At 46.0% G+C, this 14,998-nt stretch overlaps 1 protein-coding gene across 3 annotated transcripts in view; it reads right to left on the reverse strand.

The window, feature by feature from the left end:
• The window catches only part of LOC135374701 (semaphorin-5A-like), a 132,515-nt gene extending 117,783 nt beyond the window's left edge, over nt 1–14,732 (reverse strand). For all 3 annotated transcript variants that reach the window (XM_064607620.1, XM_064607621.1, XM_064607622.1), the window contains exon 1: nt 14,516–14,732. The gene's annotated coding sequence lies outside the window, so the exon portion shown is untranslated. The remainder of the gene's footprint in view (nt 1–14,515) is intronic.
• Nucleotides 14,733–14,998: the final 266 nt, after the last annotated feature.

The following is a 14,998-nucleotide window of genomic DNA, read 5'->3' on the forward strand; positions in this document are numbered from 1 at the left end:
TTGTGCTGCAGCATATGCAAGGGGCAAAATCTGCGTGCGTCCGGCGAAGTTTCCATGCGGCCGCTCTTCTTCGTCTCCCTCTCACTGTGTCCCTCTCTCGGCTGACTGGCTGTTCCCCGAATGGTGCTGCACTCCCGTTCTATGCTGACGGCCAAAGTGTCGCTATCGCGCTTCTTTCTATTTCTTCGTTGCATCGCTCTACTTTGTAGATTGGACGTTCTGGGTACGACAACGAAGATAAGGTTTACTTTTGATTTATCGCGTTACTGAGCGGGGGTACATCACACTTCGCGGAACGGCATCAAGCACATTGAGATGGGGGGGGGGGGTATGTTTATTGAAACAAAAGGAAAGGTTAGTCATTGAGAGGGATTGAACACAGCGCAGAGGGGGACATACAGCGGCCGGGCATAAAACGAAACTTCGTAGGACGCACGGATATTTCATCGATGAAAGATGAAAGCCACTGAAAAGGTTAGCCAGCTGTAGGGATCGAACCCACATCTTCTGGAGATTTGTTTGTATCTGTCCCTTCTATGTTGTTCCAGCCTCAGCACATCAGTTTATCTCTTGGATATTTCATATTTTTCCATCTCTTATAGTACACCATAACAACAAGAACGACAACAACAATAACAACTTTATTTTGAGATGATTAATGGGGAGTTTCATCTAGTGAACCATATGAGCCTGTTGTGTTTTCCATTTTTTTGCCCGTTAGAGACCTCAGGGCTCTGCTCTACAATTTTCTAATTGAAACCACCTACCCATTTTTATTAAGTAATGAAATTAATTATGAAGGTTCACTAAGGCCAGCGCTGGCTGCTAGAACTATATTACGCCAAAGTCGGTCATATAAATAGGTATATGGAGCGGAGTTTACGGAGGGAGACACCTCATCCCATACCAACAACCCTGTCTCTCGCTGCTTCCCAATGTCCTCGCTCCTCTCTCCGTCTTACTGGAGAGCAGTCGGGGAAACAATATTTTTCATCTCCCAGGCGATCATTTCCGGCTGTATTTGTTTCACCACCGTTTCCTGACCATTCTGGAAAATCACTGCGCATGCTTATCGGGAGCAAATAACCCAGGACCAAAACAACCTGTCGTCATTTATCGCGTGTAGAGTTACGGCCTCCATACTCTTATCAGCGGATTTCTCACACACCTGGAACACAATCTTTCGAGCAGAACGGCACTTCTCAGCGAAGTACCCGCTGTTATTTTGCACATTTTTATGCGTAAGCGTTCCGTAATCTCCCGCGGAATGTGCTGATTCTTGGCGCGTCTCCCGCACATTGCAAGGCACGGCAAAAACAACCTCGTCACAATCTGCGTTTAATTGCCTCATACTACTGTGTCGTTACATTACTTTGGACGGGGAAAATACAGGAGCAAATTAAATGCGCTGAGTGTCCATGTACCTATATGTTCTGTCTGTGAGAAAGTTTGCAACTTTCTCAGATATTGAAGGTACAGTATGCCGCATTTCGTGGCATACAGGCATACGTAAACTAAACTTTCGAAGGGATCTTGCGCTTAACTACAGCAGAACACGCAGGGCCCGAGTTCGGTTATTTCGAGAAGAGTGAACCAAGGCGAAGAGCGTCCTTTCAATTTCCCAACGTGACTACAACTTCATTCGGTTTCCTACGTACTTCTGTGGCACTTCGTCTTCTTCTTTTACCAAATCCTTCAAACGTATACACAGAACAGGCTAACATTTCATAACACGCGCACTCTATATAGCATAACTAGGGTTCCGTGTTCTCGGTTTTTATTTTTGGGCGGAATCGGCGTATGTTTTTCACTTTATTACCATAATTGATTAAATTACGGTTAATTAAGTGCCAAATTTTCTCATTCATCATCACTCCATGTATTTGTTATTGTTGTTGAGACAGTCAGTTGTGATACTCTCTCTCCCAAATCGAGAAGCGCGAACTGCAACTTTTAATTATGGTCCTATTTTTTGCATTTTACTTAGTACCTCAATACCTCATACATACATCAAACATCAGTGCCTCATACACTGCTGAACAGTCAATTGAACGAATTTATGAATGCTTCTCCTTCCTGATCTGCAGACCTAACACTGGACTTTTGCACGTCCTATTCGGCCAGTGGCTCAGTTGCATTTTAAGAGCAACAGCAATCAAGTTAGATATCATTTTAAGTAATTCCCTGCATGCTTCTTTAACTTTACAACTTTTCCAAATCACACAATGTGATGTTCCTCACACTGTCCGTGTTGCGCCGATAGGATAGGTGGATATGAGCAAAATGTACGTGACTTGAGGACGCGTAGCGGCAACGCAGTGTGAAGCTGAACTGTAGAGATCAACGGCGAAAGCATGTAGAAGGAAAGGGGATCGAAGTCCTCGTATCACATAAACGTACTGCACGAAGAAAAATGTGAAGGACGATTAATGTAATTAATGCGGCGGAAATGCGTTAGCATTAGACCGCTTGTATTACCGCTGGAAACTGAACTGGGCTTTGACGCTAGTTCGAGGCTGAGAGAGACAGCTGGAGCCATAGAAGAAACAGAGAGAGAAAACCACATCGCTTAGTGTAACAAATTCAGCACGCACGCACGCGCACGCACACACACACGCGCACACGCACGCACGCGCGTATACATTAGATGAAGTGGGCGATTCACCCACAAGGCCAAAGCTACCAGGCCAAAGCTACCAGTCCAAAGCTACCAGTCCAAAGCTACCAGTCCAAAGCTACCAGTCCAAAGCTACCAGTCCAAAGCTACCAGTCCAAAGCTACCAGTCCAAAGCTACCAGTCCAAAGCTACCAGTCCAAAGCTACCAGACCAAAGCTACCAGACCAAAGCTACCAGACCAAAGCTACAAGACCAAAGCTACAAGACCAAAGCTACAAGACCAAAGCTACAAGACCAAAGCTACAAGACCAAAGCTACAAGACCAAAGCTACAAGACCAAAGCTACAAGACCAAAGCTACAAGACCAAAGCTACAAGACCAAAGCTTGATACTGTGGTTACCGCTTTGTGGTACTGAAAATCGCAATGCGCTTGCGCTTTGGATTGCGGTGGAGAAACCCAATTCTAGACCTCTCTCGCGTTGCCCTCGTTTGCGTCCGCCGTGTGCGGCGTCTATTGGGTACGGTAAGATTGGGCCCTCTTTTCTAAAAATTCCTAATATCGTAAGGTTTTCACTTTACAAGTTAATCTATGACGTCGCTTCTTGCAGCGGCCACAACGCGCAAGAGACGTGGAGCTCCCCAGACACTTTGATGGATCTGAAAATGGAACGCGGCGTTTCCACTCTCCAGCGTGTACGTTGTCATCGCTTCAATTAGTTTTCCTCACCGAGAAGGCGAAATCCCGTACTGAGAAACAAAAACGTTCGGTAATTCTTGGAGAGCCAATACGTAACGGTTTGACCTGTGATCCTATGACGACGAAAGGATATGGAAGGTACGTAACTTAACAGTCAATATTTTAACGACAGAGATGAAGCGGAACGAAGGTGACCTCACAAGCACATCGTAAGGGGCGGATATGGTCTTGTGAGTACCGGGAACTCTCGCATATATCGGACAATTCAAGTGACTTTGCCAGCACTTTATATCTTGTTTCAAGCACGCTGGCATTCTGATGCTGATGCTATAGTGCTCACCAGGGTTGTGGAATGGGATACCCATTCCATTCCAATTCCATTTCGAGGAATGAAGATGTGTGATAATTCCATTCGTTTCAATTCCTGGGAATGAAAAGGTATGGCCAATTCCCACTCCTGGAATGGCTTGGCAACCCCATTCCATTCCTTTAATTCCACCAATAAAAGAAAAGGGACCGGTAACCGTGCTGGGTAGCCCAGCAGTGCTATAGAGGAGATTGACATTACCCAGCACGGAAAAAGCACAAAGACAAGGTTATTTTGCCCTCCTCTCCTCCTCCTCCTCCTCTTCATTGGCATTATCATTACAGGAGTTTTCCACTAAAAGTTTCCACTAAAGTAACTGGTGCAAGTGATGTGGGGTTGCAGCCCTCACACTAGTGAAGCCAAAATCTCCATTTTATTTTTTCTTAAAACCAAACCATCGCCCTTGACGTGTGGCACCCAGACCATTCCAATTCCATTCCGCCTGCGAAAAAATGCCTAATTCCATTCCCATTCCATTCCCAAGACAGTTTCCGCCATTCCAATTCCGGGGCTCTGATAAATCTGAAATGATTCCGGAATCATTCCAACCCCGGAGTGTCAACTCCGCAACCATGGTGCTTACAACACGCCTAGTGTTTTATACATATGTAAATTGATGATGATGATGATAGGGTGAATAAACAAAAGGAGAGAGAGAGAGAAAGAGGTGGAGAAGGCGAAAGTTCGACCGACGGGAAAACATGTCCCGATAGGAAAACTTACGAGAATGGTAAAACTGACCGACCGATTGGAAAACTAACCCTCACTGGTCAGTCGCCCTCAAAGACACGTGAGCCCCATATACGAGGGGCTCCTTTATGCCGCGTAAGAAGCTCCAGGAGAAACTTCCCTCAGATAAGCCGCAGTAAACCCCTAGGGATTTTTTAAAAGAAATAAGCCGCAGATTATACGCGTGAAAATACGGTGTTTATTCTCTATCAGTCGAGACACTTCCAGAAACGGTACCCGTGCTTGCAAGACAGCCAGTTGGGGCTGCGCTGCCACTTTACGGAATTGCGTTCTGCTCGGTAGACGTCAGTTAGTCACTTATATCCGGGTATCTTTACAAATTGCTGCAAACAAAATACGCGATGTTTAAAAACTGGTTTCCTCATTCTCAAGTGTGCAAGAATCCCTGTAACAGCGTTACTAAGGATCCGATTGAACCTGATTTCTAAATGAACCAAGGAGCCGCTCCGCCGTGGGTGTATGCTGAAATCAGCGGGTGGTCGTACAGCAGCAGCAACTACAACAACGCAGAAAAGAGTTACTTAATTACGTTATTATTCACTTTGACCATGTAGAAACATTGTCTGAACAGGTAATGGGAAAAAGGGGTAGTGACCATTGTAGTGGCGTGGTAACAAAGAATTAATTTGCGGGCTCTGACAATATGCAAGTCACGTGCTGCAGTTCTGCGATGAGTGCGCCATGGATAAAGAAAAAAAAAAGTATAAGTACGAAACATACACAGAATGACAGAAAGTAGATCAGCGGTTGTGACTACGTGATAGCATCCTGCAACAAAGGTTGCGGACCCCAAATCCAACGCAAAGGAACTTCATAACTGACGCTGATGTACTCAGAGTCTGAGACAAACCGTTGCCCATTTGTGAATGTCAGCAGTAATCTTGGTGAAGTCGTGTGTGTATACAACGTGAACGCTACCAATTCATGCGTTTTGCCACAAGGCAAAAAAATGCGTGAAATCTAAACTGGTCTCATTTGCTGAATATCATAACATCCGTTCAGAACATACGAAGCAGAAGCCACACGCAGCACGCTTCGAGATCCATGGTGAGTCGTTTTTCAGACTCGCAGAATTCCCCCAGCAGAAGAGTAAGAAAGGACAGAAACAAGTTAGCCAGTCAGTTCGTGACTGTCTTCACCGGGATGGCAGAAACGTGACTCCCGTGACTTCCGATAGATGGTGCCACAACATATTTGCGTCATGGAACTGCATAATAAGCACAGAACTGCGCTTCTTTGAGCATCATCTTTTTTTTTTATATGTAGGGGTAGTGTTTCGCACCTCACGGTGGATACAGAGCGACGCACGACGGCGACTTTGAGCAGTTAAAGTAGCAAACGATGCCGTCTGCTGCCACTGATCACCATCATTAGCCGGAGCGGTAGCAGACGACAGGTTCGCGAAACGAATCCATTCTTTATGCTGCTGCGACGCCCTTGAGGGGATGCCCCAAGAAGAGTGGCCGCGATAGCATCGTCCGCTTTGATTGCAAGTTCAAGATTCCTGCTTCGGGTCTTGTTCGTTCGTTTGTCAGGCTTTATGTTGACGATGCACCATATAGTGAGATGTCTGGAGTTAGTTGGCTGCTGGCAGGGGGTAAACAATGTGACCTCGTGTTTCTTAGTGACAACCCCTGTATAAACGCAGCAATGAGTTTATATCAGGTGATGATGATGAGAGGCGGATCTAGGATTTAGCTGATGGAAGGGGGGTCCTGCCTTGGGCAGCATCCTACTACACTACCTAAGGTCAGTTGATACTGTATGGAACGACAGAATTCCGGAGGAATGTCGGCGCAGTACCCCGTGAAGTCGGCCTCGGACGCATACTAACGCCCCCCCCCCCTGTCCCCCACTCATTCCTGCTGTCCTCCCTCCAGAACCGCCTCTGTGTCCAGTGTGGTCAATGAAAGTGAACGTAAAGGACAGAGGTCAAGGATTGGCTGAATAAGAACGTGTTCTTCCCGTATCTTTTCACCTGCCCGCGGAGCTGCACGCGTTAGGCAGCCCCATCCACCACGATTCAGCATCTTTTGTGGCAGTTTATTCAAAACAGTGGACGAGGTCCCCAAATTAGAAAACAAAGGATGCGTGACAGCTTTATAGCTGCGGCGAGTTCCTTTTTGAGCCCAACGTCTTCCCATCAATAGGAAAGGTTGCCACTATTATCGAAGAGTTCCCACGCCATCGTCGCGTTTCTCTGTTGTCAGTCTTTCCATATATATGGTCCAGTAATGCAGCATCGAAATTCGCAGCAGACGCTGTATATCTCGCCCGTAGCCTGCTGCTGAAGTCTTGCCTATTCTTCTCCCGCCGAAACAAAGGATGTGCCTCACCAGCGCAGCCCAATCCCGCCATTCAGCGGCCACTTCATCAACCGTGCTGACAGGTGGCGCTATGCGTGTACCGTTCGTGATGGTCTATGGGAGCAGCGCTCTGTAAAACGGCGCGAAGGGCCGTTGGTGGTATGCGGACGGGACATCACAGTGGCGCACGTGCGAGATAAACGCTGGGGAAAGGTCGTCTAAGCAAGATGGATGTCGGGTCAAACACAAAGCGGAGGAAGCGGTGAAAAGTGTAACGGTGCTGTCGCTTGATGTAGCGTTTGCTACTTTGGAAATGACACGAGTTTCCGCGACGGGCAGGAGAATGGCGACCTCGAGGAAAGGTAAAAGCTCAGCTGATAAAACTTCGTCCCATACTTTCCTTCGCACGACGTCGACAGCTGACAATAAATTACTTACAAATGGATGTCAGTAATAAGGGAGCTGTGTAATATGTTCAGCAGAATAAGCTGTCTAAAGAGAGTACCCGAAGATCAGTATGTAAGAGTGAAGGAGAACAAGAACAACAGCAAGGCAACGGAGAGCTTCCCCACCCCACAGCCTGCGAACTGAAGGAGAAGTAATGAGTGTAAGTGGGAACCCAAGAAGAAAGATACGGCGTTATCAGCGCTTGCCAACTTCATAGTGAGCAGTGATATGGAATCTGTATTTTAGGACCGCATTCTAGGCATGTATCGTCGAGTCCCCCGTTCCTGCTAGTTTCTCGCAATTCAGATCAGTTCTATAGGGGATGTAGCTACGCATGTGCGTACAGTTCTGTGACTGGGAGGGGTGATGTTTTTCTATTTTTATCTTATCAGTTTTCTTTTTCCTTTCATTAATTTCATTTCCGTTGTGGGAGTATCAGAATTCGTCAGGTGACGAATTCAATACCTTCCGTTTTTTTTTCTATAATCAAAACAACAACAATAAATGATGACGATGAGATGGGGTGTTTCAAACTCAACGAGTGTAAGTATTGGATTTGAGGAAACGAGAGGCTGTCTTCGTCGATTACTGTGTGTAGCGAGAGTAACTATAGAAATGATCATTAGTGATATTCAATCACTCACTGCTCGCCGTCGTAATTTATTTTGAGCGGAGAAGTCAACTCCGCGGAAAACGTACTGCGTTCGGACACCTCTTTGCGATTTTATTTCGTTGCGCCCACGCTGCTATAGCGCTGCAGCCCAGAAGCCTAATTATAAAGAGCTAGGCGCAAACAACTTAGCAACACTACACAGGTCCGCTGAAGAGATAACACTCTCCCTTTCTGTGTATGCATCAAACTTAACCTTCTTCTCATTAAGTGTCGGGTATCCTCCTTGCATGCATCCTATCACGCACGGGCTGGTTAACTGATATAGCGATATGATGCACCACGTGCGGTTACCAAACCACGGAGGTACGCCAGCGACACTCAGTCAGACATGTACAAGATATCTCGAAAAGTGTTCAAAATAAGATAACAAAAGTGCAATGAAGTTATAGTATAAATATTTCAAAATTAAAGTAATTAAGTTAGAGCAGCAAATGCTTCCGAAAGAAGATAAACTTAAGATACTTTGGTAGGCGTCGTAGAAAAATACGTCACCGTGAGCTTGACACACGAAAAACCCGAAATACCTCCGACACTGACTTCACTTTTGACACCGAAAATGTATTGATTAAGATACCAAGATACCACAAATAGTATTTAAACTACAGTATCTTCAATACAATACCCTAAATAAGTACAAGTCTGCACTCAGTCGATGGCTAATAAAGTATGATAGAACAGGACAACAACAATCTCACAAAAAGTGTGCCAGGCAGGATATCTCGATCAACACTAAACACATCTCGTCAGAAACCGGCGACATATAGGAATCCTTGGCCCCCGAGCACTCTGTGGATCACTTGGCCCCCATCAGTGCCGGGACGTCGAGCCCTAAGGGGATCCTCAATGCGAAACCAATTCGAGCGTACAGAAAACAAAGGAAATGGCTCCGTCTTGAGTCCCACAGCGAAAGACACAGTGGGGAGAGCTCATTTTAGGGCGGATGCCCCCTCTGTTCTAATGGACTGTAACTACAAGCGATGCGGCGGCTGCAGCCTCGAAACGACCTTGAACCCGGCAAGGATCCAGCAGGGGTAGCTACCTGTCTTATTCTTTTATGGCTCTTGGGACAACGATCGACTCGATCATGTACATAGTGTTGTCGGTTGCTCAACTAATGGTGCAGCGCTGTCACTTTTTGTATCGGCGCTCGTCGGTGTACTGATCACAGCCGTTATATAGGTAGGCGCACAGAAAAATATTGTTACAGTATTATTGCGCGTGTATCTAAAAATGAAGCTTGATGTCACGTTGGACCATGTCAACATCACTAGCATTACTCGTTGGAAACAGTCTTTAATTTCGCCCATCATTGTTCGTCCAATGCAACAACAGGGTGCTCTTTGTTTGCGGCTTGCGTTGGTGGTGTTCATCAGTGTTGCGCAGATGTAGGGCAATATTTATTGTGTGCTCAATCTCGATATATTTTTTTTTTACTGTCATTAATCATCATCATCTTACCGTGTCTGGTTTCTCTACTTTTTGTTACTCCCCCTGTTTGTGCTCTTTGTTGTAGGATACTCAGCTAATGGTCTCTAAGAGCCCGTGCATTAAGAAGGGGGTTGTAACTCCAGTGGGGCGCTTCGAATTTCCGTGCGCATTATTCTACGTAACATGAAGCATGGGCATAACAACACGCGATCTTTTCAAAGTATGTAACTGCGATGATATTTTGTTGCAATATATTTCACTAATACCGGGCGTTCAAAACCTCGCAAACCCGTTCTGTTCTCCACAGAAAAAGAAAAGAAAGCAAGAAAAAAAAAAAAAAAAGGAACGGAGGAAGTGAAAAGCAGTTGAAAACTTTGGAGAGTTCGCATTTGCTGTACTATAAGGAGCGGCTAATCGTTCTCGTGGGATGCACTAATGTTGGCGACGCTTTACTGACGGTTGTCTGCACCGTCTGTGTTGTTGTCTTGACTGGAGGTTGTCGATATCATTTTGTCTGTGTCTTTCGACTTTCTTACTGTTGCGTGCTGTCTCCGGCTCTTTGCCTGGTTAACCTTCACTTCTTCTTCTTTTGAACAACCATGACCCCCCCCCCCCCCCCCATTTTCTTTTTTCTTTTTCTTTTCCTTTTCATTTTGGTGCCAGAATTTTTGGCATCATGCCTCCACTATCACAGCTATACTCCGGGAAAGCGTTTTTTGTTTGTTTTTCTTTCGAACGGCAGCGCCGGCAATGTGTGTCAAGAAAAAAACTTTAGGTGCAGGTTGGTGTTATAACGTTATAACATGCAAATACGTCCTCTATCAGAGAAAAAATATGCGAGGAAAAAAAAACAAAGCGAGAAGGATTATCATATTTGTTTGGTTCAATATCTATGATAATGTCGCACCTGTCCGGGACCCATTTTTTTGCTGACATTCTCTTGTAGCTCATTTGCACATCACTTACGCGGGTAACAGCAATAGCTTTTGTACTGAAACAACACTTGGACTTTCACCAAGCCGCATATATTACGCGAAGCAATGAGATGAAGCCAGTTTAGGTACCTCGACGAGTGGGACAGTGGAGGGGATATCTAAAGTTAAAATACGTGGAGAGGTTGATCGCGGTTGGCGCAGTAGCTTATACATCTGTGCCGTGCACGGTAAATGCTACAACATATGCATTTTGTTTCTTGTTCGTAGGTTTCTCTCTCTCTCTTTTAATGTTTGCCAGGGGACATATCTGTCTCTCGGCAGCATGCTGCTTGAGGATTTCACGTGCATTTCAGAAAGCATTGTGCGCTGCATTTTCATTACTATTTTTTCCTCTTCAGTGTCGATACTCTGCGGAAAGTATTCGAAATATCAGCATGGAACGTTCCAGATACTGTGGTGACAGCATACAGACCGTCTAGAGGTTGCTTCGAGGTTTTTTGGATCAAGGGCTTCGACAGCTGGGTAGTGGTGCGCAGTGAACTGCGTTTTCGTAGCGAAGTCGGAAAATATGTCTGAAGAAAGGAAGCGGGACACCCTGGTCATCTTAAATCAAACAACTCAGGAAACAGGTGCTGACGCAGGGATTCGAACCTGGGCCTTCTGGTTTCCGGTCAGATATGCTACCGTTACACCACGACAATGTGTTTTTCTTTTTTTCAAAATTGATGGTATATATGTCAATGGTATATACAACGGTATATACAAGATGTGGTGTAGACGATTTCTCGTTCTTTACGTGGTATACCCTGATCATGAACTTCAAAAAAGTGGATGAGGGTTGTTTCAAGAGAGCACGTGCCTAGATAAGAAACATATTACATCTGAGGTTCTAGTTAATGGTCGTCCCATTGCCTTGCTTTGCTCTGTCTTCATATTCTTTCTTACTTTGGTGGCTTCTTGATGATGCTGTTGGAAGCCTCAAAGACTATTTATGTTTCTCTTCTTCATTTTCGTTTGTATGAAATAAATTTCAGGTCTTGACGAAATTCAAGATTGGTCATCAAGTGCTTTATTCACGAATGTCGGCGCAGTTCACCCTGAAGTCGTCCAAGGACGCATACTAACCCCTTGTCCCCTCCACTCCTTCCTGCTGTCCTCTCTCCATCTGTCCACGTCTGTGTCGCTCATAGCCGCAGTTGTATTTCTGTGCTAACACGGAATTAAAAATAGATAAATAAAAATAAGTCGTTCTTGTCAACGACTCACGTAGTTGCAGATGATGATGATCATGGTGACGCATCGTCACCATGATCATCATCGTTTAAAAAAAGTCGAACAGGAAGCGCAAGCTCTGATTGCAGCCCTTGCAACACAAGCACGCATCTGATTATTACAGCCTGCCGCCGCCTAATCACAGACAGACATCACCAATGCCACACATGCACGTCAAGCTGGCTCCGAAACAATAAAGATTTTCCAGAGTTGTTTACAATGGGAATCCCAGACCGCAGTTGCCCGGAGCGCTGTTTCCATGGTCTTGACAGGTGAACCAGTGATGGATGTAGGCCAGAGGAAGATGGTTCATTAGCATGTCATTAACATGATGACGACGGCCATCTGATTAGCATCACTTCTTCCCACAGCTATACTCCAGTTAATGACCCCTGCGGGTGCGCGCGGCCTATTTTATTGTTTTTGACACGCCCTCACAATCAGGATCGGAGCATCGGCAAGGTGACCATGAAGGCCGTTCATACGGAAGTGAAGGTTGAACTCCTTTAAAGATGTGCTCATGTTGTCTACGACATTGCGGCTAAAAATATGCACGCGTATATACTGAGGGTGGGATTTTTCGATTGTTTTCGGATTGGTGCCGCTAGATTTCACCGGTGGTGACAGAGACGATGTTACCGTTATGTCGACGTGGCCAGAACGATTGGAGTATCTGTATTTCATCAGTATGTTATATCACCATGTGGAGTACATTTTAAACGCTTCAGAGCGCTGCAGGTCCTGACAGCAGTCAAGAGCGGATTTAGGATGAACGTTTTATGGGGAAGCGTCAAGCGGGGGTCAAGAGGGTATTTAAAGGGAGTTAGGTAGTGCAGCTTCGGGAAAATGCTGAACAAGCAGGTTCATACTTGGACATGGCCTCGACTTGACAACAGGTGAACAACCTCCAAATGGTGAACGTATAAGTGCCGAGCACCACGGAATTGTAAGCGCTTGCTTCTCAAAATGAGTCTACCGATAAAATGCATACGGCGCTGCAACATGCTGTGTTGTACCTTGACTACGTCCTTACAAGATAGCTTTCAGCGATGTGGAGCTTATAGCGTTCTGACACAGTTAAAAGTAGAATTCTTCCGCCCTTCTTTCACTCTTATTCATTTTATTCTTGGGATAAGACACCGGCCGCTTCGGAGTAAATTTTTAGTAGGACCTAGAAGGTAATGATTGTAACTCAAACGTCGCCATGGCAGTACTGGACAGCTGTTTCGGCCTTGTTGGGCCTCATCAACAGTACGCAGGCAGGCAACGTTGCCTGCCTGCGTACTGTTGATGAGGCCCAACAAGGCCGAAACAGCTGTCCAGTACTGGCATGGCGACGTTTGAGTTACAAACATATGCTATACGTGCAGCCAAAGAGTTCTGGCTATTTTTTTCCTTCTAGAAGATAATGAGTTCGTTAGATACACGGCAACAGGAACGGATAAGCGTGTCCCTAATCATACGCAAGCGATACATACGTCATCGAGCAAGCAGCTCCAATTGTGCCCAGATGTTTACAATATAAATGCTGTACTTCGCTCAACGTGGGAGTCAGTGCGCTCTCCAGGGCTTGTCCCATTGCAGGATAGCCTTGCAAGGGAGTACAGAGAAGACCAGTCTGTCATTGGCGTGTAGCGAAGCGGCTTCGCGGAAGGAAGCACAAAGTGGTCGATTCAAGTGCTGCCATCGTGTTGAACGGCCGTAACATTAGAGTACAGGCAGCACAAGCGCAATTTGCGCCGACGTTGCCACAGGCAGAGACACGGGGAGGTCGTGTCCTCGAGGCGAAACAATTTGGAAGTCGTGCCTTCTTGAGTGAAGTACACACAGAAAACATTGAGGTGGTCCTCCAGTGATATGGTCTCTTTCATTATAATGGCGAAACAAATAGGGCGTCCTTTCAAAAGTGAAAGTTGTTCAGGTACTGCCCTTCTGACGGCGAGGTCAGCTTCTTCCGGTGGTCTTCGCTGTGATTGCTGTAGAAGTGAATGACACACAGTTTCCGTAGCAGGTTGTTGTTACTGTTTCTATGTTTTGCGATGCATCAAAGGATTGTATTTTTCTGTGAGGCGCAGTTTTGTGTTCTCCCGGCAGTGCCAACCACACTACAAGGGCAGATGGGGTTGACGCGCATGAAGATTTATAATGAGCGCGTCAGTCACTTTCAGTTTATTTCACAGCTCGTCCTTAATGGTAGTTCGGATTATCCGGTACATAACCAACGCTGTAATCCTTGAGGTCACCGTTACAGCTATTTTTCACTGAGACGGAGAGATTGCCCAGGATCGAATTCATTCGACGGCAGTGCTGTCTCGGGTTTTCTATGGGTAGGCGTACTCTATGAAGCGCAGTACCCTAGCGAAGTCGGCCCAGGAACCACACCAACCCAGCTCCCCACTCTTCGACTGTGGTTCATCTGTTTTTTTTTTTTTTTTGTTTCCCTTTCATTTGCTCTTTTCTTTTATTTAGAAAAGAGACAGCAGCCGACCTTTGTCTGGCTAACCTTTCCTATTGTAATACACTTTCAGATCCCCCTCCCCTCCCCACTCCTTCCTTCTGTTCATTTGTCTACATCTCTCCACCTCATATAGCCATAAGTGCTTCGCAGTGACAACTCGGAATGCAGAACGGAAGCAAAGAATCCTTCCCCACAGTTCTTGGAATACCGGCTTGAAAAAGCTCTACGTACAAGTACATTTGGAAGTGCCCGCGAGTTTTCAAAAACTTCGATACTTCCTTCGAATTTTTATGTCCTTGTATTATTGCTGTTCTGTGCGTAATTAGTGCACTTACAAAACCCTGCATGCCCCTTTTTCCCGGAGGAATTCGAGGTACTGTATTACAAAAGAAATAAAAGAAACATACAGAAGCAAGGCAAAGCATGCACACATACTGACCCACAAGAAACGAAAGTGACAAGAAAAGAATACCCGCTCGCACAATGCGCCTCACTCAGTTTACATTGCACACAGTCCCGTGCAGAACCTGCTCAGTTTTGCAGACACAACAAAAACGAGCCTACCTGAATGCACACTTTCGCCGAGCGCAATCCGTTACGTGGGTACGAAGGTAATCCTCAGATGGCGGGACAACACAAGTTGCGAGCACAGAAATTCTCGTCCGGTGCACTGCTGTCAAGTAGCAGACGACGCGAATTCAAGCAATACAAGAGCAACAGCGCGAGAGCGTTCACCCTGCCGATGAGGCTCCGGTGATACTGCGGTGAAGCACAAGTCGCAGACAAGTGTTACGGCGGGAGACTTCAAGACTTCGCCCGGGGAGTGTACGTTGTCCAATCACGCGATTGCGCTCCCCGGACGATATCCTCTCCCACATATTCAGCAAGGTCCCCTACTCTCCTTCGACGCCCTCTCCCGCTCTGGTGTTTCTGGTCGTGCTTCTCGCTCACGTTTGTCGTCTGCTTTCGAAATTCATAGGGAGAGACGTTCAGTTCCGCTTTTATAGGAGTTTTACATGCATTCATGAAGCAAACGGAGCGGATAAT

This window comes from Ornithodoros turicata, unplaced genomic scaffold (genome assembly GCF_037126465.1).
Source record: "Ornithodoros turicata isolate Travis unplaced genomic scaffold, ASM3712646v1 ctg00000746.1, whole genome shotgun sequence".
Lineage (NCBI taxonomy): Eukaryota > Metazoa > Arthropoda > Arachnida > Ixodida > Argasidae > Ornithodoros > Ornithodoros turicata.